The 23,510-nt window shown below is 49.0% G+C and overlaps 1 protein-coding gene and 1 pseudogene across 2 annotated transcripts in view; one reads left to right on the top strand and one right to left on the bottom strand.

Moving 5' to 3' along the window:
* The window catches only part of HIPK2 (homeodomain interacting protein kinase 2), a 187,589-nt gene that overhangs the window by 62,731 nt on the left and 101,348 nt on the right, over nt 1-23,510 (bottom strand). The gene's annotated exons all lie outside the window — the stretch shown is intronic.
* Nucleotides 13,520-13,980, top strand: LOC130851518 (cytochrome c oxidase subunit 5A, mitochondrial-like; annotated as a pseudogene).

Raw genomic sequence — 23,510 nt, 5'->3', positions numbered from 1 at the left:
GCAGCTGTTGCCCTGGTTCTCTGTTCTCCTTCCAAAGCCAAGTCTCTAAAGAGTCATCTCCGGCAGCTTCCACGGCTTTGCCGCACGCATCTTCCCTCCCTCCTCTAACTGGACTTGCCCCTCCGTTGCACTCAAGTGCGAAGCTCGCCAAGACCAGCAGGGACCACATCACGTCCCCTGGTCAGCTTCTCAGATCTGGAACCCGAGAGCTGCATTTCTTCCACACAATTGACCTTTCTGTCCTGTTTTGAAACACACAGTCTTGGTCTTCATGACACCACGTGCTCCCTCATCAGTCCTGCCCCTCTGCTCGCTGCTTGTCTTCCTCTATCTACCTGCTACTGATGGCAAAGCCCTAGGACCCCTTCTCTTCTCTCTTTTCATTGTTTTTCTAGATAATTCTCATGGGTTGAATTGTGTCCCCAAAAGACATGTCGGAGTCCTAATCCTCAGTACCTCAAAATGTGCCCTTATTTGGGAATGGGGTTATTGCATATGTAATTAGATAGAAAGATGTCATCCTGGAGTAGGATGGATCCTTAATCCAATATGACTGGTGTCCTTAGGAGAAGAGGGAGGGACTTCACTGGTGGTCCAGTGATTAAGAATCTGCCTTCCTGGGGATATATGTATAAATACAGCTGATTCACTTTGGTATACCTCAAAAACTGGTACAAGAGTGTAAAGCAATTATATTCCAATAAAGAGCTTAAAAAAAAAAAAAAGAATCTGCCTTCCAATGCAGGGGATGCAGGTTCGATCCTTGGTCAGGGAACCAAGACCCCACATACCGCGGGGCAACAAAGCCTGTGTGCCGCAACGAAGACCCAGCGCAGCCAAAATTAAAAAAAAAAGGAGAAGGAGAAAAAAAATCTGTTATTCTGAGTTATGCATTTTGTGGTACTTGTTTCTGCAGCGCTAGGAAACTGAGACAGTCATCTTATCCATTCTTACAGGTTTAAATTCCATTTTGTGTATTTCCAAATGTCTATCTCCATCTTGGACCTTTCTCAGCTCCAGCTTTATGTTTCTGATGGCCTGGGATCTCCACTGGAATATCTCACAATCATCTCAAACTTATCTTTAAAAGGGAACTCGTCTCTGCACTCCCCCCCATGTAACTCCTCCCTCTGTCCTCCCTGTTTCACTAAATGGAATTACCACCCACCACCCCCCACCCCCACCACTATTCATGTTGGAAACCTGGAATTGATCTCTGATTCCTCTCTCTCCCTTTCCATCCTCACCACCCAGCCCATCAATATGGCAGCTCTGAAGTACGTCTCAAATTGGCCCCTGATTCTCCGCTTCCGCCGCCACCCCGCCCTGGCCCTGGCCACCCGTCTAACCTGGAGCTTCCTATCTGGTCTTTCTACTTCGTCCTCCCTTCCTCCAATCCACTGTCTACTAGCTCAACTGGTCACACATCCCGCAGCTTGAAGCCCTGCAGAGGCTCCCTGCCACACTTAGAATGAAATCTCAATCTCCTGTGGCCCACAGGGACCTCTGCGTCCGGGCCCTGCCCAGCTCGGCACTGTCATCCAATCCACTCTCCGCGTTCAATAAGCTCCAGCCTAACCAGCTTCCTCTCAGTTTCTGGACCCAGAGCCCCCATGCCGTGTCGTTGCTTCTGCCTCAAATGCTCTCTCCGCTGGCTCTTGGTGGCAGCCTCCTTCTCATCCTCCCAACCTCAGCCTAATTGTCACCGCCACAGACAGGCATCCCTGGACACCAGTTAGTCCCCATCTACAGTGCCATAAATGTCACTTTACAGCACTTTCCCAATAACCTGCTTACTGTCTGTCTCCCGTGCTAAGTCCACGAGGGCAGCACGGTGCCTGGCATTTAGTAGCCACTCAATCAATAAGGATTTGTTGATTGAATAAACCTTTATTAAATATAAGAAAGTGCTAAAATATGTGATTCAGATGGAATGTTCTAAGGCAGCGTACACAAAGGAGGGTGGAAGGGGCAAATCTTCAGGAAGGAATGGAAGCCTGGGCACGAGGCTTCTGCCCGGGGAAGACTGGGCCTCCACGTGGGCGGGACCAGCAGGAGCGGAGGCCCAGAGACGGGCACGGGCGTGCGGCCCCGCTCAGCCGTGCATGGCGCCCGCAGCAGGGCCAGCACCGAGGAGCAGAGGGCACCTGCCTGCAGGCAGCTCACAAAAGAATTGCAGCAAAAAGCCAGCAAACATAGCAGGGGGGCCGGAGGTGGCACCAGGAGAATGAAGGGTCAGGACCGCAGGGCTGCAAAGGCCCATCTCTTCTCACCTCCCTCTTGCAGCCGTCACCCACTCAGCCCCACGGCTGGAGCCTCTGCAAGCCGGGCCTCTCCTGTAACCCTCTACTGCTCTCCTGCCTTTGCTTTCAACCTTTCCCAATTTACCGGGAAACTCTCCCTCATTCAAAGGCCGTGTTCTTTTCTCTGCATGTGTGACACGTTAGTCATATTTCTAGTACAGCCTGTTCCCCTCCCCCCCACCCCCACTCAAACACATCATGTTCTCTGTGCTGGTGGATCTCACGAACATATCGACACGAACCCCCAGATCGGTCCAATACATATTAATTGACCATGTACTATTGTACATATACGTCCGTGTGTCGGCCTTGACTAAACCTTCCCACGGGCGGGATCTGTGTCCCATGTGTTTTGACCCTCAGGCTCACAGCAGATGCTCCATAAACATCCGCTCAAAACCCAGGCCACGAGCCCTGGGGTAAGGAGGGCATTTCTCTGGCCCCTCAGTAATCTCTGGGGGACTGAAGACCCTTTGGCTGCAGTCTGGCAGGTGCCTGGCCCCTGTTTCGCTGGTCCATAAGGCCCCGAGCTCCTGCACGTTCAAAGTCGAGTCTAAAATAGGTTTCTTTTTGTTCAGCACACCTGAAGCACATTCCATGGTTGCTAAGGTGCGTTTATTCATGAGTGAAGAAGAAACCATTCTTACCAAGGGTTATTCTAAGCCAGAACCTAGCGCCAGTCATTCAGTCATGAGTGGAACAGTTCAGCTGCCATTTTCCTAAGCGTCTACTACGTGCCAGGCACCGTGCTGGGTGCTGCAGATCAGAAACCAGAGCTCCTCCAGGAGTTCACCAGCTTGTCGGAGGCAACAGCAGGCCGACAGCTAACACGCAATGCGCGCCCAGCACATGAAGGAGGGGCTGTTGCGGGGAGGAGAGGCAAAGCCCAGGGGGCTTCTCAGGAGACGTGGACAGGTGGGGTGTCCTCCAGGCATAGGGCAGGGTGAGCGCACATCCTTCCCTGGCCTCTCGCCCATGCCGCTACTGTACCTCCAGCGCCCAGCACAGCGCCTGGGCATGTAGGTGCTAACCACACATCTGTAGAAGGAATGCGTCTTTCTGTTTCAACCCCACACCCTCAGTAGGCTCCAGTTTTCCCTGAAGTTGGCACCATCTCCTTGGCCATACCTCCTATGACAAAAGGCAGACAACTCGGCCTTTCTGTTTCAAAGTTTATATGCTTAAAAAAAATCACATTCTGGTTTCCTGCATGGGGGCTGTTTCTGTTCCCCATTCAGTTCCATAGCAGGTAGGATGGCTGGCTTGGGAAACGGCCTTTCCCTCTGGGCTCAGAATCGCCCAGGCCCTGTCAGTGACTCATGTGTCACTGTCCGGCCCATGGAATCATCTTACAGAGGCTCCTCAGTGCTATTTTGGGACATCAAAAATACTTTAAACATACATGAAGTGTCAGACAAAATGTGCATCTAAGAAAGAGAGAGATTGTTTCCTTCCAGCATTCCCATAGCAAGATATGGAAAATTCTATTTTTCTACAGAAGGAAAATGGACAACTGTCATTTTCGACACACCAATGATTAAGCTTCGATATTTCACTCTGCTGGCTCTCCTGACAGCACACATGGCTGGTAAGGCATTCCCAGACATCCAGATCCTGTGACCCTACAGGGGAATGACCCCCAACAGAGGGGTGGACACCATCCGAGCTGAGTGGAAACACTCAGGACCCCGTGTCCACAGGCAGAATAATCTAGTGCCGTCAGGTTGTGGCTGTACACCGATTTCCTGACGTTGGTAGGAGGATGAAACGAAAGAGCGTCATAAGAAGAACCTAGCCCAGGGCCTGGCACGGAGCAGGCAATCAACAGATAGTACATCACTTATCTATAATGTGTCTACGTCCATGTGGCAGCAGTTAAATAAAGAGCATCCCCTTTCCTCATTTTTAAGGTCCGTTTTCCTCCTTATAAGTTGAAACATTAGGAAAACTCTGTTTAAATATACTAAAGCATACACATTAAACATTATTGTTTCATTTATTTATATGAAAAAGGTACAAAGATTAATATCACCAACAACTAAGTCCCTACCATTTAGCTTTAGAGAGGAAACTGCCCGTCCACAACCGCGCCCTCCCCCCACCCCTTTCCTCCTACTGGGAAGCACGGCCCTAACTCTGCATGGCCTTTCATGGCACAATCTCTTCCTCACCCAACCTCCGCGGCCAAGTCAATGTCTCCATCATACACACAGCACACTAATAAAACAAGTGCAAGGTTCACAGACACTCCCAACTTGAGCAATAAATCTGCAACACTTATCAGAGAGCACAGGAAGAACTGCGCGTTTCTCGAAAAATGTTACTCAATTTCTCTGAGTTTTTATTTCACCATCTATAAAATGTGATTATTAATCTTGCTTTTTTTCTTGTCTCCACAGCAGCTTATGAAGATAAATTATGGTTGGTAGAATTATAAAGCAGTTTGAACTCCTTGGAAGCAAGACACTCTGTTAGTCCACGGTATTTTATAATCACTGATATTATAAGGTGTACTTGAATTGAACTGCAATGAAAAAGCCTGTTCCCACAAATATATGTAGATTGAAAGTAACCTCGGTATGGCTGGGGCAGAAGCAATCAAAATGTAAAATTGTATTTCAGATGGGTTGTTAAATCTTATGTTTCCACCGCAAAAATAAGGAGACTTGGAAATGCTGACACGCGCTCGGAGCTGCAATTTGAGCTGGTGACCTGGAGTGGGAGGCAAAGGATTACATCAAAGCAACACAGGACCCTAGAAGTGGAGGAAATCTGAGGACTAGGAGGACGTTGTTTTAGAGAAATTGGACCCCAAAGCCTAAAGGATCTGCACAGAAGACAGCCTGAAGCCTGTGGTGGAGAGCACCTCGGGGCAGCACCCCTAAAAGACGGGTTCATACCATGTCTGGGGGACCCAGAAGGGTCCAAGTGGAGATCTGCATAGCAATCGAGGCCTGGCTAAATCCAAGGTCAACCTGGGATTTGATTCTGAAAAAGACACAGCTTCCCTGGTGAACAGGAGATATGAAAGAAACAGCTCTGTCTTTGGGGTGCTAGAAAGATGAGGTGAAAGACATAGGGACTCAGAGATGGAGCTCCTGGAACGAAGCAGAGGGTGAGGTTGACCAGGAGCCCACTCGTTGTGTGAACCTGCACTGAGCCAGGGTGATGAGGAGACTGTCCTTGTAACAGCCTAGCCAAACACGGTGCACCCTAAGAGCTCCAGACACACCCCACAGAAGAGTATTTCTGCCCTGTAATAAGCTGAGGATGACACTGTCATCTGACAGTGCCAAGGTTCTGACTCCAGAAGGAAAGTCAGGAAAGACAGCCTACTCATGCCCGTGGTGGTCCAAGCTTGATATTATTACACATGCAACAAAATTGTTGCAGACAGGTTCCAGAAGGTATACCTTGTGGCCACTGCTGATATCCATAAAACTGTGTGTGATCTGGTAAGGATTCAAGACCCTCACCGGTGATTCTGCTGTAATTGAGTATCTCCCGCTCTCACCAATAGAAACGCTCAAGCCATCAGAATGAAGCATCACATCCATACGGAGAGCTGATTATATATAATCAGGGTTTGGTTGTGGTGTTAATGTCATTCTCATGCCACAGTCTCCCAAAGGAACTGAGCTTCCTTGATTCAACAGACCATTTTCAGTATAATGTTAGAATCACTGTGGAAGTTTTTTGGAAGTGTATTGGCAATGAACATCCTGGCTCTGAATAAGACTTTCCTGGGGTGCCCTAGATCAATGTAGATCTCTCCATGGCCACCCCCCGCCCGCATGCTGACACCCTTGGCTCCCAGCACTGCTTCAGCTCTGCAAAGTGCAGCGCCAAAATCTAACCTTCTTGCTTATATCCCAGAAGAAAAGGCTGGATCTGGAACTCAAACGACCAAAATCTCCAAAGGCTTCTAATGATGTTGCTGTAAACCGGAAACCAGTTCTCAAATATCTGGAGGATAATCTGATGTTAGCCTCTAATTCCTTGTAAATCTCAATAAGAAACGTTCCTACGGAAGAACAACTTGGACTCCACAACGGGTCATTTCAAAGACATGCACGCTGCCCCGGACTTCCTTATCCTCTTGATACGTACCCCTGCACTGTGTCTACTTGGCCCGTCCCAAGCCCTTTATCTCCCAGTCTGGTCTCTGGGGCTTTTACCATGAAGCTAAGGGTTGCTGGAGAAAGGCGGGTCTTGCTTTCCAACACCCCGAAGGACTATAATATTATCAGGTTTCATGCTCATACTTTTGGCCAAAGTATGTGCTCAGTAAATGTCTGTGGAAGCACCCGTGAGCCAGGGAAATGGAATCTCAGGTTTTTGCATGTATCTACACATACTGATTCTTTTTACACATGTACTGCTCCAGGTTCTTTCCTAAGTTAAAGAAAAAATCTTTGATCGATTGTAACAGATAACACACAAAGAAGTGCAAGTGCACAGAGCAAAACCATCAGCTCCGCGACGGATCAGAACGCGGACCCCAGTGTCACCCGCAGCCGCTGGAGAGCCGCGGTCAGCATCACGAAGCCCCTCCCGCACACTGTCCCCTCTCCGCATGCGGCGGCGACACGTGGCCGGTACAGGGGTGTGCGCGTCGGAGGGGCAGACCCCACGCCTCTGCCGGGCTCTGCCTTCTGCCGGATCAGGCTCCTAGACCAGAGGCCCAGCTCGCATCCACGGGGGCTCTGCACAGAGGCCGGGGCAGCTGGCTGAGGGAGGGAAAGCGGACAAAACCTCAGGCATTCTTGTTAGTTCCTACGGTTGATGGTTGATTGTTTCTTCTGCCTGTGGTGAGCCTGCTGACGCAAACTAAAGGTTGAAAGCGTGCATTTAGAGCTTCCCTGGGAAGCGTGCTGACACCCGGAGGGCCTAACCCCCGTCGCACGGTCACCCTCTGCTTCCTGAGGCCACTCCTCTTTTCTCTGCATTGGAGAGAATCTGTAATTTCAATTCCTGTGGACCAGTTGCAGGTGCAGCCCCTCTGCTTTATTCAGAGCGGTGACGTGTCGCTGCCAGTGGAGTGAAAGGGGGATGTCAGGCCGGGAAGAAAGGCGGGCCTCCTGACATCTTGAGTCAGTTCATTCAAGGCTCACCCTGTATCCCAGACGAAAGCACACTAAGCAGGTACTAATACTTACGTGCAAATTATTGATTTAAATGTAAAACCTTCCATAGGTTAACACGTCGCTTCAACTGGCTGGTTAGTGAGGACTCAGAACCAGCACAAGGCTGGAGAATCAGGATGCTGTCCTCCCGGGGGCCCCGGGCCTGCCCTGCAGAGGCCCCTGAGCGCCCAGCTCTCAGCAAGTCAACAGTACCAAAGACAAGGCTCATCCTCGGGGTATTTCCTTTCCTACAGCCCCAGCGGATCCTGTGGCTCACGGCGCTAAATCAGGAGGTGTTATTTACGGCTGATGGGTGGGGGTAAGGAAGACAGGGCCTGAAGACAAAGTCTGCTCCTTCTTTGAAAGGGAGATGCATTCGGTGTCACCGATTGGAGACTTACTAATTGAGAGAGCAGGGGCCGAAACCTGAGACGTAAAAAGGAATCCACTGAGTAAAGATGCCGAACAGGCGCTGGAGGGTGAATTTCTCCTGCAGCCAAAGGGATATTCCCATTTCCTCAGAGGAGGCTTCCCTCCCGGTGTCGCGCTGTTGGTAGAGAATTACAGAGAAAGAAGGGCCAATGCCAGCTGATAGGCTCCCTAAGCAAGTTTTCAACTAAAGCCAGGGGACATCCTGGCCGATGGTGTGGGTTCTGGCCCACGAAGTGCAAGATGCGTCCTGTCTCCAAGTGGACAGGGTTGAGTGGGGGAAGAGGAGCCAGAGGAACGAGGCCAGCTCTCCTTCCTGGGGAAGTGCACACCGTCCTGGCTTTGCCAGGAGACCAGATGGGCAAAAGAGGACCAAGGACACATCCTTCACCCGATTCTACAGCAGGACACACACAGAGTGGACTTAACCCCTGTCTGTTGGGATGCACCGTGGTCAGGACAGGGAGGTGGCCCCCATGGCGGCTGGTCGTTGGTTCTGGCAGGAGTTAGGATGACAGAGTTCTGCCAAATAAAGTGGGCATACACCCCAGGTCTCCAGCCAAGGGCAGCTGATTTAGGAACTACCCCCCCGCCCCGCCCCCATATTCAACTCTTCTTAAAGGAACTGGAAAAAAAAAAACAAAGCAAAACCCAAGTTTGCTCTCTTGTGCTTGCTTGGGTGATGGAGGAAAAAAGAAGCTGGCTCTTTGCAGGTGACATCAGGGCTGCTGGAGTGCAGTGGACGCGCTGCCTGAAAGGCCCCTGCACCTTCGGACCCTGTGGGACAGAGGCATGGGGCCCGCTGGGGACAGCCAGGGACCTCACGGTGACAGATCCACAGCACACTGCAGACCAGAGCCCGGAAGACGTTTCTGTTGGTGGAAGGGGAGCAGGCTGTCCCCGCAGATGAGGACACCACTGCTCATCTGCCCAGAAACTGTTTTTCTCAGCCGAACAATGAGGCTTCTTTGTAATCCAAGGGCTGGGACTCTCGGATCTTGCCTCTGGAATGGAGCAGCCTTCAGCAAAAGAGATGAGAATGTCCACTTTGTTCTCCTGAGCACCGAACCCCACTCCAGCCGAGTGTGCTAACCCGAGCATGGAATCAGGGCGTTGCATGTCAGTCAGCAGGGGCTCGAGAGGTGGAGTAAAAGGAAAGGGAGAAAGCACTTGACAGGGAGGGAGGAACCAAGGCTCTCTCCTATTCTGGGTCCCACAACACATCTATCTGCTGCCAATCCCTGTCTTTCACTCATCCCTGCCCTGATAATTATTTCTTAAAAATGAGAAAAATCTATTGGCAGCTTCTCAGCTGGATGGGAAGCATCTCGAGGGTGTGGACCACCCACTGCTCATCTGTGCACCTGGCACAGGTGCTGTGGGGGCGAGTCCTCCACAGATGTGCGTGGCCACGCTTCACACTCACAGGCCAGGAGAAGCGATGGTCTCGCTCTCTTTTTCCTACCGCAAGACCTGCGCAAGACCTAGTAAATGCTCAACATATAGATGCTTGCTGAACGGAAGTGATTCTCTGAGGAAGAAGTAAACATAGGGACTTCTGACAATTTATTGTTAACGTATTTACGGAGGTATGTGTTTATGTTTAAGGAAAGAGAAGGGGTAGAGCACAAACAAGCCCTTTCTAGTACTTCTCTGACAATGGGGATTTCCACGGAGAAATCCAAAGAGAAACCTATAAAGCTTTATTTATTTTTAATGGGAGAAGCTTGACATAGGACGTTTGTATTTTTAAAAGATACGTAAGTGGAGGAATGCTGGGAGAAAAGGAGAAACTATTTATCTGGAATTGGGGAAAGAAATAACAAATGGAGATGGGAAGAGAGGAGGTAGCCAGGGAGCGTTGAAAACATACAACTACAAAAACCACAAGCAGTTAGGGGATGCGTGAAAGAACCGCAGTCATCATTGGTATAAAGAGCTCAGTTTTTTTGTTTTTGCTTTTATTTGCTGAAGAAGGAAAGTTTTGAAAAATCATTTAAAGTAACCGAGGGGCTGCTTGTTACACCTGCCACTGCAGAGTGTCAGCTATGTAAGCAGGTCTTTGTATGTGTACATTTAGGCTTGTCCTGGATTCCCCCATGAGATCAAAAGTTCCTTGAGATGAGAGGGCCTACATCTGCTGCCTAAGGAAGTGCTCAGCTGCCGGAGTGTGGCCTGGCGGTGCTTTGCACACAGCAGGTGTTCAGTAAGCATTAACGAACTAGATGGAACTAACCAAATTCCGTCCCATTTGAAAGCTTCTGACACAGAACTGTCTAGTTCCTTTTCATTCAGTTTCAAAAAGGGTTTGTTTTTCAAGAAACAAAACAACCCCAAATATCCCAAAGATTCAACTCTAGATTCAACTTTGAGGCTAAGTGGAACAATTCTGCCTGACTCTTTAATGATGCTTACTTGTGTGAAAATCAAACAGATGTCTTCCTTGTTCTCTCTTCTGGGGTCCCCTGACTTCACAGAAGCTGATTGGCTTCAGATGATCACAGAGCCCCAAGTTACGGGCCATCACCGGGGGACTCACAGTTCAGACTAGGAAATCAATACCAGCAGAGGAAGTGTGGCGTGTACAACACCGAGTATTTTGGGTTGCACAGAGGAAAGATTGATGAAAGAAATACGGTACACATTCCCCAGGCTTGTTACGTTTTTTTTTTTCCTCTGCGATTGCATCAGTAGTTTAAGTGTGAGTCTCATTCCTGTGTGCACCTTAACATCTGGTGAAAATGACTCTATTCTGCAAGCTGGGGCTTAAGGTCCATCATCGGTTCCGTCATCCTTCCTACTGAGAGGCTGCATCCCACACATGTCTCTCCTGCCCATTTGTATCATCCCTGAGGACCATTCTCAGGCCTGTGTTGCTTGGCTGGGGGAGCCAGCTCTGGGCAGGAAAGGCAGGGGGCAGAGGTGGGGAAAAGATGCTGCAGGGATATTTTTCTTTCCCTGTGCATCCTGTATTCAATATGGACAAATATTTGTGTAGCCTCTGTATTTACCATTAATACAGGGATGAAGTAATTAGTGACCAGATTTTACTATGGGAAGCAGCAAAACACGGGCTGGGGGGTGGGGCCAGGAAAGCAAAACCCCAAATGGAAGAACACAAACGCTAAAAGCTGGCATCTGAAGGGATTATTCAAAAACAATATGGGAAAAGGCAGAACTGTATTTCCTCTGTTCTTCTAAAGGGAAGTTCAGAAAAAGGTCAGAAAGAGAACAATGCAGGCCATCTATCACAGCAGCCTCGAATCTACAGAGGTTCCTTATACGCCTGCAGCCTCATCCCTCAATTCTGTAATGACCACCCCCCTTTCCCAGATCGCACGCCGCCACAGGCCTTAGGAATTAACGCATTTCATTTCCCTTTACCAACACCCTTCTGGGTAATCACAGCTAAAGCGGCGTGGACGGGGCGGAGTGGGCCCCTCCCTCAGGTGCACTGCAAAGGATCCGGCCGCAGGGCACCTGCCGGCCCCAGGGCTCCGCGCACATGCCTGGATTCGCCTCGTGCTGACCTTCAATTCCCAGCCTAAGGTTTTGTTTATTGAACAAATAAGCACTAGCTACCAGTGGGGATTTTCCTGGGGGAAATCACAGTGGGGCACTTTTCCTTCCCCTGATCATCTGTATTCAGACGAAATGTGGTTAAAATGAGTATTTAGGGCGGTCTTAAAGGAGGCAAAGGCAAGATGCATTGCGCGCACGCGTGTGTGTGTGTGTGTGTGTGTGTGTGTGTGTGTGTGTGTGTACGTTTGGAAGCAGCAGCAGCTCCCACTCTGTTGGATGTGTGTGTGTGTGGGGGGGGGAGGGGATTTGCACAGGGGGTACCTGAAATAGATACTGTGGCAGGAACTGGAGTCACCCCTCTCTCTGTCCGACCCTCTGATAACTGGCACCCCTCTCCTATCAATTCAGAGGGCCCCAGGGAATCTCTGGGGGTTATTTGTCTTCACAAATGCTATTAATATATCAAAGCGGGAACTATTCTTGGTTCAAGACATTACTTCTTGGGGATTTTCCTTTCAAATCTTTAAAAAACATTAGGCTCAGCAGAGAAGTGTCATCTCAGGCAACGGAGAGAACCTGAGAACAAGGAAACCCCGTGAAGCAGACAGAGGGAAGCAATAATTGAAAGAGCTTCCTTGAAAAGCAAATGGTACACCTGAGTCTATCACTCTAAGAGGTGAGACAGGTAGAATTTTTAAATCTACTTTTAAAAAGTGATTTTTGACACATTCAGGGATGACAGTTCTAAGATGGGCTACAAAAATAGGATATTTAATTTCTGAGGTTGATCTCAAGAACACAATAGTAGATGAGATGAATATTAGGTATAAGTCACCAGCACATAACTGTTATCCCCGTAGGCTTTTCTGAAAACTGCTCTGTGTTTGATCATTTGTTTAAGAGGGATTTAGTGATCCTTGTGAGCACAGCTGTGGCAGAGAGCCTGCAAGATGGCCTCTAGTGACCCTCACCTCCTGGTATTCAGTGGTGAATCCCTCCCACACGAATAGGGCACATGTGTGCAACCATTGGAATACTGCAGAAATGATGACAGGTGACTTCTGAGAGGAGGTGATAAAAGACGCTGCGGCTGCCGCCTCGCGCTCTCTTGCATCCCTTACTCTGGGAGAAGCCGGTGGCCATGCTGTGGGGATGGGAAAGCGGTCCTACGGAGAGGCCCACACTGCAAGCAACTGAGGCCCCCTGCCAACCGCCAGCACCAGCTTGCCAGCCATGACAAAGAGCCACCGTGGAAGACCCTCCAGCCCAGGCAGGTCCTCAGACAACTGCAGCCCCAGCTGAGAATGTGCAGCCTTACGAGAGAGAACTTGAGCAGAACCGTCCAGCCAAGTTGCTCCCAAATTCCTGGCCCACAGACACTGTGAGGTAATACGCGTTTACTATTGTTTTAAGCCAGTGAATTTTGACGTCACATGTTATGCAGTGACAGGTAACTAATACCCGCATGTGACCCTACCTCTAAGAGAGGCGGGGTCATGCAAAAGAAGCTTGAGACATGTTCTCTCGACAAGCTTTCGCTGAGCATCGGACTGGTGCCCGGCGCTGTGCCTGCCCCTCCACCTGGTCCCTTCCCCGCAGGGACAGACACTCTGGGTGTCAATCAGTGATCACCCTCTTAAAAAGGTAGGTGGCAAAGTGAAAATGATGCCCAAGGACGACGTTTAAGTGCCCAAAGGCAGGAAGGCCTGAGGGACAGAACAAAGGTTGCAAACTGCTGTCCCACAGGCAGCGTCTGACACAGACACGTAAATTGGCCTGCAAAGAGTTAAAACTGTTTTTGAATTAGTCATTAACATTTAGAAATCAAGGGATAGTTCCTAAAATTTTTGATTTCCAACTTCTCTTGAAAATCCAAAGCTCTGGCAACTCCGGGCTACAGGGCTGTGCTTGGCAGCAATTGGCTGGAGCCGGGCAGCACTGCCCCCTTAAAAGGCACACAGGTGTGCCCCCGGCGGCGCCCGCACAAGCTCACTGACCTTACCCGCCCGGCCTACAGGCATGGGAGTCTGCAACCTCTAGGAAAGAGGGGAGAGGCAAGACGGATGGTGTAGCTAAGCAAAATGACTGTTTTTGACCCTGCTTCTCCGCAGCCCTAACCTGCGCGCTGTCATCGTCGTCATGCTAGGCGCCGCTGTCCGCTGCGGTTTGGTAGCAGCAGCCGCAGTTGCCCGGGACCAGCCCTCGAGGCCTCCTGCGCCCCACTCTGGCCCCCGGCCCCGCCGCTGCTATCCAGTCATTTCGCTGCTACTCCCGTGGGTCAACGTGAGACAGATGAGGAGTTTGATGCTCGCTGGGTGACATACTTCAATAAGCCAGATATTGATGCTTGGGGATTGCGTAAAGGGATGAACACGCTTGTTGGCTATGATCTGGTTCCCGAACCCGGAATCATTGATGCTGCTTCGCGGGCATGCAGACGCTTAAATGATTGTGCTAGTGCAGTTCACATCCTAGAGGTTGTCAAGGACAAAGCAGGACCTCATAAGGAAATCTACCCCTATGTCATCCAGGAACTTGGACCAACTTTGAATGAACTGGGAATCTACCCTCCAGAGGAACTGGGCCTCGACAAAGTGTAAACCCCACAGATAGGCTTCTCAAGGATTTATTGATAATGCTACTTGATTGTAAACAAATACCTGCAAATACTGGTGATAACATATGACCTTATTTGAACAAGTTTTCCTTTGTTGAGTACCAAACTATGTAAATGTAACTTGGGCTTTAATAAAAGGGAAATGAGTTCGAACTGAAAAAAAGAAAAAAAAAAGACTGTTTTTAGCTCTATCCTGGGGACTTTCGAGTGGTATAAAACTAGTTTTCTTTTATTAAACAAAAAAGGTTTAGTCAACATCTACCCCAGAAGCAAGGGACACTTTAGAACTTAGAAGGAATATAAAACAGTTATTACACTTCACACTGAACAGCATGAACGTTAAAAGGATCCCACGTGACGTGTATGCAGGGCGTGTTTATGAAGGTCTCCATTTTATAAGACCTCAGCTGAGAGGAAGTGTGATGCTGGAGTCTCACTGTGCTGACCTGGCTTTCGACTGTAACAATAATTTACAATAACGGAAGAAAGGCAGGCTCTGGCGCCATAACTCAGGGAGTATCTGCCGGACCCGTCCCTCCTACGAGATATAATAATATATCCTTTTCTGGCCCTCTCCCAACTCTCCATTTGAAACAGGATTATAATCAGTTTTCAGAGTGGCTTACTCAGGAATTGACTAGCCAACCCCTGGATAACTGTCTCTTGAACAATTCTATACAGTCCTTTGCAAATTCATAGAACAAGAATGCAGTGTTAACAACATCACATTCTTAAGAATATCCTTCCTAAACAGTCAGGTGCTGGGTGGGAGGACAGGGGCCCCGGGCTGGCTCAAACAGCTGCTCAAGGTGGTTTTACATAAGAGCAGGAGAGACACTCTGCCTGCCTCCCCGCCTCCGCCCCACCCGTGCTCAGGGAACATTACCGAGTGATTATGTTGTAAACGCAGTCACCAGTATTTATTGAGCTCCTTAGTGTGTTCCAGACTCTGCCAGAGGGTGATACAAAGTCATGGATTCTGTCCTCAATAAGCGTAGCATCTGGTGGACATGTGCAGAAGGGTGGATACAGACAGAAGGGACCGGTGTCAGATGGCCACGGAGTCAACAAGAGAGCAACCACTGTCTTTCACTCAGCAAAACTTATTGAGCATCTACTCTGTCCTGGGCGCTGAGTATCTGGCAATGAACCTAAAAGACGGTTTCTGCTCTCTTGCGGCTTACACTCTAGTGGACTTCAGTGTCTCACTCCAGGCTGGGAAGAACAGCGAAGAACTCAAGGAAGTAGGATTTACGATGACTGCTACGGGTGGGTAGACTTATGGCTGACTTTAGATGGTCCAGAGAAGGGAGACGGCCTGCAGGTTGGGAAAATAGCATAAGTGATGGTGCAGAGGCAGGAGAACACAAGGAATGGACACGGGCGAGGCTGGCATGAGCGAGGGGCAAAAGACGCCCGGGCAGCAAACGCTAACCCTCCATTTCTGGGGCACCAGCCCTGAGGTGAGACCATAAGCTATTCTTCGATTCCTTTACCCAGAAAGTAGAGACACAAAGGTATCTGTCTCTCAACACGAGTAACCGGAAAAGACAGTACTGGGGTTTATTAAACGTTGTAAAATGGATGGTGGGATTACAGATTTTATGGGACAAATCACACCTCCCACACCGCTAGCACTCTGACCTTGGAAGGAGGCCTCCTGCCTCCTGTTGGGGATGCCACTGAGAGGTGAGAAGTGACAAAGGAAGTGAGCCACTCTGCCTCAGGGAGCACAGCCCAGGACCCCTGGCCCCGCTTGATGAACGCTGCCAGGTTTTGGGTCACGTTAGCAAAGCTTTTCCACCTGTGCAATGTTTTCTTCCCTCCCAAAGTTGTGGAGGGGGGAGCAAACCACCCTCCACCAGTCCCAAAGACTGTGTCTTTAATAACATGAGACCGTTTTATACACGTGCAGCCCAGCCTGTTGGATGACAAAGAAGCAAAACAGGGTCCCAATGGCACAGAGACCCAAAGGGCCCACGTTTGTGTGGGCTTAATGGCATGGGACACACAGAAAAGTGGCTGCTGCACGACTGTGGCTCTTCAAGGTACACATCATTCAACAACACACATCTTTGGAACTGCATCGTGCATTTAGGAAGGGGTGGCTCTGGTCTGAACTAGGGCATCACTGAACCTGTCATCTGGTCCCCCTCCTCTGCCCAACCCACCGCTGCCCCCATGACAGCACCAGTGCTGTCTCCACGGAGGCGGTGGCAGCCAGCGAGATGCAGATTCTTAAAAATTCTGTGAAGTTCTGATTTTTTAAAAAACGTGCTCATCTTGATATTTCTGGTACTATCAACTCCCAAACCACTCCTTGGATCACCCACCCAATATTTATTTTGGGAACAGTTTAAATCAAGAGAAAAGCTATTTATTTAATAAGTTAAACAAAAGCTGTTGAAGGGATTCCTTGTGAGTGGGAGGCTGGCTGGGGTGATTTCTCAGGTCCCTGCCAACACTATGTTTCTAGGATTCCGTTCTGCTTTCCTTCCGATCACATGCAATTACATAGGCGCAGGCAACACAGAGCAATGGGAGATCACGCATGTGCATGAAGGAAATTCGCTAGGGTCAGAAAGTGTCTCTGGGAATGTGGGTCTAGGGCTGGAGCCGAGGGCTGAGAGCAAGTGACTGAACTCCAGGTGCCCACAAGGTGCAGAGCCAAGGGAGCACCGTCATGCTGAAGGCAAACCAGGGAACCGGCGGCCGGAAGTACTGAGAAGGCAAACAAATCAAGAGCGAATGAAGCAATCTGTGATAGATAAGCAACTATCAACCTTCCCTCATCACTAAGCTGTAAGCTGCAGTGCAGAGGAGCTTAGCAGAGCTTCGTGGGGAGACGCGGTGGGAGGTGGCAGCCGGTCCCAGGTTCTTGGAGATGCAGGAAGGAGGGACCTGCAGGGCTGTCTGTCTCCCTCTGTAGTCCCTGCACCTTATCCCGGCTGCAGGGTCTTTGCTTCAGGTTCAGACGTGTTCATTTCCTCTTTCTTTTCTTCTCTCCCTTCTCTCCTTCTTCTGTTTTTGTCTTATTCTATTAATTTTTTGGCCGTGCAGCCAGGCATGTGGGTTCTTTGTTCCCCCACCAGGGACTGAACCCATGCCCCCCGCAGTGGAAGCACAGAGTCTGAAGCACGGGGGAGTCCCTCCTTTTTTAAGCAGCGGTGCCGGCCCTGCCCTCCCTCTCATGAGCACGCTCCCCTTCTCCCCACTGACCTAGAGCCCACATGACCTTCCTCCTCTGCCCAAGTAACTCAGCCATCCAGTTTAAGATGTATGATTAGATCTGTAGTTTAGAAACGTAACTATTAATTGCTTATGATTAAGATTTTAAAGCAAGAGCACTCTCCTGACAGGCCCCCGGAGAACCAGTCAGAGCTGAGAAGGCTCAGGGGCCGGGAGTCTGGAGCCTGGCAGATAATTCCAGGCTAGTGGGGAGGTCCACCCTAAGGAAACTAGGGAAGCTGCTCTCATACCAGCCCTGACCTCCTGTGCAGACTCACTGGCCTTTTCCTCAGTTCCCATCCTTAGCCTCCCCTCTCTTTGATAACAGACCCTTGATGGTCTTCAACTCACTTTCAAATTCCATTTAGATTTATAATGTGTTTTGCTGGTCTCCACTGGTTTCTCCCATCACTCTTCTCTTTCCTCTGCTGCCTCCCCTTCCTTCTCTCTCTTCCCTCCTCTGGATCCCCATCCCCTCCTGTGGGACTCATTCACTGTCAGTCATCTGCCGTCAGAAAGATGCATCCCCGGCCCCAACCTCTCAGCATCCTAGTCCACATTCTCAGAGACGGAAGTATCGCTATTTGGATGCCTCAAATTGAACGATCACCCTCCCCCTTCAAAATGGGATTCCTTTCCAGGCCACCCCATTTATGCCAGTAGAACTATTATTTTTTCATCTCCAAAATTAAGACCCTCAAGTCAGCTTTGCCCATGGCGTCCTCCCTTAAATCCTAAGTCTCCGCTTTCTTTGTTCCTCAGGGTCTCCTTTTCCTCTTCCTTCTCAGTGCCACGACTCCCGTGGCTTTACTCAGATTTCTGACAGTCTCCTGGGTGGCTTCTCTGCCTCTGATCTTTCTCCCTTCCAATCCCATCTAAGATGCTGCCAGACTCGGTTTCCCAGAACTGCTTTCATCATACCAACTTCCTTCCTCCAGAACCAATTTGCTTATCAATCCAAGTTCTAATTACTTCCCGGCCCCTGAGCAGCCATTCTCATCTCTTTATCCCATCCTGTTTCTTTCTTTTCAATTCATGACTTCTTTCAGGACAGAATCTTCCCTTCTTACTCCATACTTTTGTGCGTGTTACCTTCTCCACCTGAAATGCCTTCCCCTCTTCTAGTCAAATCCGAAACATCCTCGGAGTTCAGCTCCGCCCCCTTTATTAGCCGGCCCTCCACGCCATCAGGAGCCCCAGACTGCTCTTGGCTTCCACCCCCGGCCCCAACCTCCCCACAGGAGGCATTACACCAGCCCCGAATCTTTTGTGAGATGATATTTGCTTTGCCATTGCAGGTCAGGATCACGCTGTTTACAGTGGCTCGAGTTGACCCAAATGTCCCTTCACATCTCATCTACTCAATTTTTCCCTTTTCTGGTCCAAACCCCCGGGCCTGACCTCTGTGGAGCTTTCAGACCTCATGTTTAGCTCCTCATCTATAGATATGACAGGACCTGCACATTCTGCCTGCATCCAAATGACCCCTGGCCAGAATGCCCTGCTTGCTAGACCCTCACTCTTTTGGTCTCTGGTTACACAGTCCTATCTCTGCCCAAGATTCCATTTCAGTTCTTCCCCCAGGAACTTTTAGGTGCATTCCAGAACTCTCTTCTTTCCCTCCGCTCACCTTCCATTAAACCTAATTGTTTTTAGGTGTAGCAGTTTGATCCCTCCAATTAAGCTGTAAGCTTCTTGATGAAAAACCATGGCATCTTCTTTTCCTGGACACCCATGTCAGTGGACCCAGTGTTATATACTAGGTACTCACCAAAACACAACTGGTTGTCTTATTTTGTCTCACACCATGCACCTGGCCACCATTCTTCTAGATTCCCTTTAAAAGTGCTGGATCAGGGATCAGGAGACCTGAGTTCTACATCCAACTATGCCATGTACCTACTTTGTGTTCTTGGTTGAGTCTCTTAATTGTTATGAGCCTAAGTTTTCTCAATTATGAGATGGTAAGAACAATTCCTACCTGGTCACCTTATGTACTGGGGTCAAGGTTAACGGAGTGCCAATATATGTGAAAGACTGTTGATCGTAAGCTTAATTCACTCACTCACTCAATTATTGAGATGACCACGCTGTTAAGCGATGATAAACCAAGAATTTTCAATTCCATGGAATTATTTTCATGGAAAAATTTCCACGAGAAATGGGAAGGCAAAAGCAAAATCTTCTTCATAGAAACTAATTCAATGCCAACACTATTGGAATCAAGTACTCGAAGTTTTGACAGGGGAAAGCCTCTGGAAGTACAGATTTGGTTTGTTAATAAAAAACTTCATCTTGGGTAAAAGAGAGGGGACAATTGGGGTTCTGATGGGGATAGCAAAGCTGGGAGATGCTTCAAAGGCAGGTAGACTTTGTTGTGTACATTTCCCATCCCAAGTGTCCGGTAGGCCAGCCGCTTTCTGCAACCCTCTTCAGACATAATCCCAGTAGGTTGCTAAAATACTTGATGATTTTATATCAGAAGGCCCAGCACTGCCAGTCCTTCTCAAGGAGGGTTCTCCACCTGAACCACAGAAGACAGAAAATGACCTGAGTCACTGCCGCCTTCCTAGGCAGCACCCCAGGTACCCAGGGCAGAAGCTGACTCATCACACACAGTCTAGGGCAGGTCGGCTTCATTCTTCCCTGAAACCCTGGCTGAAGAGGCAAGATGCTGACCAGCGCACATACGTCTCAGTGAAGCCAACAGCGCGTGGCCAACCAAAACCAACAGGGCCCCTGTTTCGTTGCTGCCACCAAGGGCAAGGCGGCAGGAGGGACTTTTTTTACTCAAGAGCAGTACCTTAGGAACTCAGTCACTTTTCTGTACCCCTTGTGTCCACATTTCCCTCGCTGCCCAACTTCTTTCCTCACCTTCTTCCTGTGCATCACAAGCAGGCCATTCACACCAAACTCTCTACTCAACACTCAGGTATGCATCTCATGCAGCTGAAGATTTTCACGGGCACAACTGAACGGCACTCAGTTTTTTCTGTACTGATCGCAAATCTTAAACATCTTTTTTCAAGTCCATCCTTTTGCGAGGTTCTCCAGGCCCTGAGCCTAGGGCTAGGCAGAGCTCTGACCCTTCCTGTCATCCTACAGCTTCTGCAGTAGAAACCCATTTTTCTCTTTAGTCCCTGTTCTTGGCCTATACCTTTCTAAATGTGTATCCCTAGCCTGTGACCTTGTGGTACTAGAGCTGCATTCTCTCTTTCTTGCCCTTTCTTCCTGTCTTGTCTTTCTTCCTTTATTCAGTTCTCTCTGACTCCTCTTTGCACTCCATCTCCTTACAGGGATATAGCTCATCTTCACTGGGTTTAGTCACTTCTAAAACGGACCTCCTTACAGCTTCACAACACATCACTACGGGTTAAAAGCAACCCCTATCCTTCAACTTCCTTGCTGATAATTTGGATACTGAGATTCAGAGTAGTTTGCTCCACGGCTCAAAAATCACCTTTGGATAGTTTATTTGGCAAGAAAACTTTTTTTTTTTTAATCAAATATGTACTGTTCACTGGCTGGCAATATGAATGTTACTGGAAGGGCCACCCCCTGGTAGAGCCTAACCATTCCTGGGTGCTATTGTCTGTCTGCTGGGGAACCAGTAACAGGTCGGAATGGGGAGAAGGCAGCACTGGGGAAAACGGAAAAGCATTTGGGGTTTCAAGTGGGACACAGCAGACATATGAGAAAAGTAAAAACAATCAATTTTTTGACTTAAAGCTTCAGAAGAAACCCAAATAGTATTTGTGTGACCATAGCTGACTCTGCTGTCATGTCTACCACAGGACATTTGCTTTTCCCTTACACGTGACTCAGACTTTCTTCACATCCTCTCTGTAAAAGGAAATGAGAGAAACGAAAGAATTAAAATCATTGTTTGCTCTCTGCCCACGAGCCATGGGGACAGAGGCTGATCTGAGGGCTGCTGTGGCCGTATGGCCCGCAGGGCTTTGTTATACTCATGGGTTGGACCTTGCACCTGTGATCACGTGTCCTCCACTGCCCAGGTGTTTCCAAATCCTGTTTCAATGGCTGAACTCATTTGTGACTCAGTTCTTTAGGCTGGTGCTGAGAACAGAGTGGGGCTGCCTCATGCCCGAGGCTAGCCAGTCTAGATCCTTAACAAGGAAAGAATTATTCCAAGAAACAGAAGGTATCTGAGTTTTCCTGGCAGATCCGGTGACAGAGAAACTCCCAGGCCTCAGATCTTGGCGGGAGATAGGAAGTGGTTTGAGCACCAGCAACGGGAGCTGCGTACAACGGTGGGAAACAGAATTCGAAAAGTCCTAAGCACGTGAACGTGGACGTTCCCTTCTCTGATCTGCTGTCTCACATTCCACAGGCTCACGGCTTCTCACAGACACTGCTTATTCGGGACGATGCCGGGTGTGCTGGCACACTGGCGCTGAATGGGGTGGAGCGGGTCATTGGTGATAACGGCGGACTTCTGTGGTGTAAAGACTGCCCCCGTAGCTGGTTTCAAGCCACCAACTGTTGAACTCCTGGCTTGCAAAATTTCTGATTATCGAACCACCAGGCCCTGCAAGCTGGTACAAGCCATCAGCACACCACCAGATAACAGAGATAACACATTGGAAACCATGGAGTGTAACCCTACAACCAATACCAGAGTCTCTTCTACAGAATCCCTGACAACTGTTCATCAGAGCTCTGTTTAATCCTCCATTGATAAGCTGCTCACTGAGCCCAAATCTGTTTACCCCAGAATTCCCTAAGTGTGCTCACTGGAGGAGGGCAGGATAAATCTACCTGTCTAGGGTGGTGTCTTCAACGTGGCAACCCTCTGCATATTTTAGACAGTTACCATAAAGCTAGAGGTGTTTCTTCTCCTTGCTAAACAAACATCCCCAGACTCTTCAACCACCACCCTTCACACTGAAAGTAAAACCAGCTCCCCACAATAAAATGAACAGAAAATGCTCCATGTGGAACAGGACCCAAATATGATTCGATTAAACTATTATGTCCCTTGTTCTAAAGACTACGTTTTTCTTACTCTGTCCTAAGATTGCATTAACTCTTTTGACAGCCTTCCTATACTGACCACTCATCCTTACACAACTGTCTCCCCAAAGCCCCCACCCCCTTGCATCCCAAAGTCTTTTAATATAATCCACAACTAATTCAGGTTTCCTCCACTAAATGACTTTTTAAAAACACCATGCTAAGACGGTATTATTCATACTAAATGTGATATGGTGAGCTTGGCTAGTCCTTCTGTCCCACTGAGATCTTTTCCAATTTTGAAAAGACCCAAGAATGTAGTTATTCTTCCAAAGTTTGTGTTACCCGCAAACTTGATAAACAAGCCTTTTATGTCTTCATTCAATTCACTCACTTGGACAGAGTTCTACGGCAGCTATAAGAGACCTCCTTCTACACTGAACAATTCTTTAACCCATGATCTTTGAGTGTTCCTCCCACCAGCTAAAACCCACCACCGTCCTGTCCGTATTCTCCATCTTGCTCCTGGAGTTTCAAACACCTGTCAAATGCTGAGCTGAAATTTAGAATGTACTTTTTATCAGAAAAGCACTATATAAAGGTAAGGATTTGGCTGTTATCCACCCCTCCCCTCTGCAGATCTATACCTCCAAAAACATTACGAAGAAAATAACTGGGACCTTATAATGGGTCCACAGTAGCTTATAAACCGCTTGCCAGTTAATCCCTCTTAAAATCTCCCTGGGAATCAACAACAGGTTCACCACCCAGGTGCTTACCTGGGTTCCTACCAGTCTCTCTAGCTTGCTCTCCTGTATGTTACTGCCAAACCAGCAGCTTTCTTTATGTTGCCCTGTGTTCAAGACGTTCCTGGCCCCACCAACCGCCCTGGCCACCACCCCTCTTTGGCTCTATGTCCGGCGGCTCCTGTCTGTCCACTGCTATACTAACTGCTGCTTCCACTCTCCTCAGCCCATACTCTCCCTGCTTTCTGCCCCGCTCACTCCTACCTATTCTTCAAGGTGCGCCTCAAGCCCCTTCCTCCATGAAGCTTCTGCTCTCAATTCTGGTCCTTACTGACCTTTGCCTTCTTTATACGACATTCATTTGAAGGTTTACAGCCATGGAGTCATAGAATAATGGCCTTTACAACCTGGGCGGCTGGGCTGGAGACCACCAGGCTGAGCTCTCGCTTCAGCTCAGAAGGGAGTCTACACCCGCAGAGACAGGGGCACGTGGAGCGGGAGAGCCCCAGGACCTGGACCCGAGTGACAGCACTGCCACTTGGGAGCTGGGTGAGACACCCCACGG

This window comes from Hippopotamus amphibius, chromosome 4 (assembly GCF_030028045.1).
Source record: "Hippopotamus amphibius kiboko isolate mHipAmp2 chromosome 4, mHipAmp2.hap2, whole genome shotgun sequence".
Taxonomy (NCBI): Eukaryota; Metazoa; Chordata; class Mammalia; order Artiodactyla; family Hippopotamidae; genus Hippopotamus; species Hippopotamus amphibius.
Note: the sequence above shows the minus strand (reverse complement) of the source record. Positions and strands in the feature narration are given on the sequence as shown.